General features: G+C 33.3%; 1 long non-coding RNA gene across 1 annotated transcript; it reads left to right on the forward strand.

Annotated features, from left to right (window-relative positions):
• Positions 1–775: 775 nt before the first annotated feature.
• On the forward strand, positions 776–2,686 carry LOC133829019 (uncharacterized). Its single transcript, XR_009891460.1, has 2 exons — positions 776–1,329; positions 2,373–2,686. It is a non-coding gene; the product is annotated as an uncharacterized LOC133829019 (long non-coding RNA).
• The last annotated feature ends 1,867 nt before the right edge of the window (positions 2,687–4,553 follow it).

Here is a 4,553-nt window from a genome sequence, read left to right on the forward strand (position 1 = left end):
CCGACCTACCATGTCATTATAAAAATACATTATTAAAGATACTCTAATTTGTTTTATGTTATTGAAATTTTAAAATATATTAATTTATTTAAACAATACATATATATAATTTATTTGGGTATAAAATAAGTATAAAAAATATATATACTTATTAATATTACATATATTATAATATTATTTGTAATTGAAAAAATTAATTTCATTTTTATAAACAAGAAAATATTTTAATTTAATAATATTTAATTAATTAATTGTAATAAAAAAATTTCAGAAAAAACATAAGTTGTCGCCTCTTTTATTCTTGTTCTCAGTCGAGACTCGAGACCGCCTCTCTTTTCTTCCCAATATTAATTAGTATTAATTGATTGAAAATTGGTTATATATACACAACAAATGAAAATGAGTTATTTATTCATTAAAATCGTATTTCAATTTTAAATATAGTTGAATAAATAAATTTAATTTTGTAAATATATTATAAAAATAAGTATTAATTAGTAAATTTTAACAATGTATTTTGTATTGTATCTATTTTTTTCATATTATTTTTTTAAAATTTTAATTATCATGTAGAAATAAAAGTTTATTGTTTTATAAACATTTAAAGAATAAATATTAGTTGAAATGATTTTTTTTAATAATTAGTTAAACTTTCAAATAATATAAAAATATTGCATTTTTAATAATTTATGTTAAGTATTAATAAAAAGGAAATTTTAAAAAATATACTTTCTATTAATGCTACATTACAAAAAACGAACACTACAAGAAAATGCTACATTTTTTTAGCAAAGAAAATGCTACAGGAGCATAGCTTTTTCTCCCCTCTCTCTCAGACACACTACAAGTTCGGGAAAGGAATGTTCGGTGCGAAGAGAAACTTTTCATTGCTTTGATTCAGCATTACGCTAAGGCCAGTTTGGTGGAGAAAGCCGTTGAACTTTTTCACAGAATTCCTCTTTCAATTGTGTACGGACACGTTAGTCCTTCAATGCACTCCTTAACGTCCTTGTTGATGGTGGTCGGTTTTCTGAAGCAAAAGGCATTTTCAATCGGTCCTCTAACATGGGTTTTCGTCCAAATTCGATTTCATTCAATATAATGATCAAGGGGTGGCTTGAGAAAGGTGATTGGGAAGAAGCGTGCAAGGTGTTCGACGAAATGCTTGAGAGAAAGGTAGAGCCTATTGTTGTGACTTATAATAGTTTAATTGACTTATAATACCTTCGTCTTGCATTCAAGGAGCCACCTTCGTCTTGCATTCCGCCCATCTTCTACTCGGGCTTGCGAAAGATGGATTGAGCACTATCAAGATGAGCCCATTTGCAGGTTTCCTCTCATTTTCCATTCATTGCCCCTGTTTTGCATCATAAGTGATATCCAACGCAAAAAAAAAAAAAAAACTAAAGGAAATTTGTTTAAGCAAAAGATGTTAGAGCTATATTTGTGTATTTATATTAATTTGTATGTTGTCATTAGATCTTTGCTTAGTTGTTTAATGATTGAGTGGATATGGCTAGTGATTTCTAAGTGTATTATAGCATGGATTGTTCATATTTGTTTCTCTGTAGTTGTTTCATGAGTAGCAATGTCTTATGTGTTATTCTTTGTTTCTTTGATACACGCTATATATATATAAATATGTATGTGTTTGTATATTATATTGTTAGTATTCATTATGCAACTATGCCAGGAATTTTTTTTTACCAGGGTTTCAGCATATATATTTATGTATATATATATGAGCTCATCACTTTATTTCAATCTGAAGTGAAACAGTAATATATTTAATAAACAATAATATATGAGAGTACGATACTACTTTGAGTTATATATATATATATATAGAGAGAGAGATGTTTTGCATCAAGAAGAGCCAGTATTACTACTGGTTTATTTTGAGACTCTCTTTCAGTCATTGATTGAAGACCGATTAATTATTGCACATATATATATATATATATATACAACAATAACATAATATTTAACAATGACATATATACATGTTTCCTTGTCTGGAGATTTTGTTGCACAACTTCACTCTTAATTATTATTCTTCATTCATATATACACACATATTTATTCTTAACATTATTGTCACCACTATTCATATTACATACATAGTCGTTTATTGTCTGTATAAATTACTAACACTTGTCATATTTTTTATTTAGATTTTTGTGTTTTTAGTAGTGTGTTTGCTCTAACAAGTGTATTTAAATGATTTTAAGATGCCACAGCAGAAATGTTTCAAATTTTTTGCATGAAACTCATTTTTTGCTTACAATCTGATTTTTTTAAAATTTATTTTGAATTTTAAGTGATAAGATTACTGCTTTGTATATTGATCATGAATTCTTCTAGCTTCTTAGGAATGGGAGCTATCAATGGCACAATAAAGAATGATGTTGGTGCCTATCGGAGTGCCTGTGGTGGTCATAAAATCCGTTACTCTGCTTCTTATGGTTGGAGTTGGGTATTTGTACTATGAGTTATATATGTAAATTTGCATAGATCTAAGTGTCTATATTTGTGTTATATATATATATTGAATATTATAAAATTGTACAGATTTATGTTTGATTTTTCATCGATTTGAAGATTGTAAATTTATTGATATATATTAGTGATGTTAAGTGTATTTTTTTTATTTGTGACTTTAGTAATTTTGATATTGGTTCTATTTTATTTGGTGCTCGATTTCAATAGTGTGAGGGTTCTATAAGTTAATATGAAAAAATATAGGTTAATATGAAGAAAAAAAACAAAATACTATAAGTCGGTTGGACAACTGACCTACCATGTTGTACACCATAGGTCAGTTATACAATCGACCTACCATGTTGTCCACGATAGGTCGGTTTTACAACGGACCTACCATGTTGTACACCATAGGTGAGTTGTACAACCAACCTACCATGTTGTACACCATAGGTCGGTTTGGTGCCAACCGACTTACCATGTGTTTACATGGTAAGTCATTGCATGGGAGGTCGGTTCCAAACCGACTTATGAATGTTTATAGATCGGTTTTTAACCGACTTCTCATGCAATTTTTGTAGTAGTGATTCCTTTTATACGTTTATTTATGACCAGATTGTCGTATTTATTATCTGAGATAACAGGAACTTGTTATCAAATCATATCCCAATATAAATGAGAATTATTTGTATTAAATGTAGGCATTATGTAAATACGTGATTGACTCACGTGGTTGCCCAAACCTGTCCATGGAATTCCACTATAAATACTGGGAATATTGGACAAGAAAGGGGACTATTATTCTGTAATACAAAAACTCTGCCAAAATAGAGAGAGAAACAACAATAATATTGACTCGTGGACTAGGTGGATTTTAACTACTGAACCACGTAAAAGTTTTGTGTTCTTAAGTGAATTCTGTTTATTTTTCATTACGGTTTACCATTAAGCACTAATCTGCCTTATTATTTCTTAATACACTGTTGGCAAAAAACTGCGTCAACAGTTTGGTGCTTTCATTGAGAGCAAATTAGTGCTTCATCAAAATCCCAGTTGATTCCCATCATGGTGCTCACTCGCTCAATGCACGATAATGAGATAGAACAACCCGGTGAGCAGGAGGCCCATCATACCGTTGTTCTAAATGAACGTGGCCCTGAGATTCAGCAACGTCTGGGAAAACAATCGGCGGGTCGTGGCGACACTGGGAGTTCGGCGTCATTGCCGCCGAATCCAAATCCAAACTACCTAACAGTCGTTGAGTTGGAAAACATGCAATTGAGAAGCCATCTCGCTAAGGAAAACAAGCATATAGAGGAGGTTTTGGCCTGGTTACGCCCTCCTGCAACCGACGTTAATGTCGGAAAGAGGCAAAGTGGGTCTTACAAGTCCCACACGAATAATCGATCCAAACCAAGTCGATCAGTCAGAACCTCCACCCCAATTTTTGTACCTACAGAGCGAGATCACCAAAATACTCGACCCAGTGACCATTATAGGGGTCGTCAACATGTCAGTCGGTCGGTTAGGACTGCAACCCCAAGTTCGGTGACTTCTTCACAAGTCCCCAGGAATGCCCATGGCAATCCATAAGGAAGGGCTGGGATAGGCTCACCAAGGAAAAATGTTCCAACAAACCCTCCTACGTCACGATCGAATTGCCAGGCACAGAGAACTAGAGACATTAGAGTAGAACATAAGCGAGCTAATTTAGTCCGCCCTGATGGAATGAGGATAGCCTCACCAATAAGGCATCCCCCATCACCTATAATACATCCAATACCACCTCTCCCTCAATGGGACATTCCAGCTTATGGAGACAGTAGAATAAATCCCCCCCCATCTACCAATACTTACGTCCCACAGACACGTGTCTAAAATCCAGATCCTCAGCCTCAACCGCGAGTTGTAAGCTTCGCAAATGGGAGTTACTTGACCGAAAGTCTCCGTAGTGGTAGGTCCGAGGGTGACCTAAGAAATTAGTTGAGTTCAACACAAAGCCCTCGGTACAATCCACAACCCGATTTGCACAATCGTCTGAATTCGCAGAGAAGAAATCCAGCTCGGAATGA

Source organism: Humulus lupulus, chromosome 4 (assembly GCF_963169125.1).
Source record: "Humulus lupulus chromosome 4, drHumLupu1.1, whole genome shotgun sequence".
In the NCBI taxonomy this organism is placed as follows: Eukaryota; Viridiplantae; Streptophyta; class Magnoliopsida; order Rosales; family Cannabaceae; genus Humulus; species Humulus lupulus.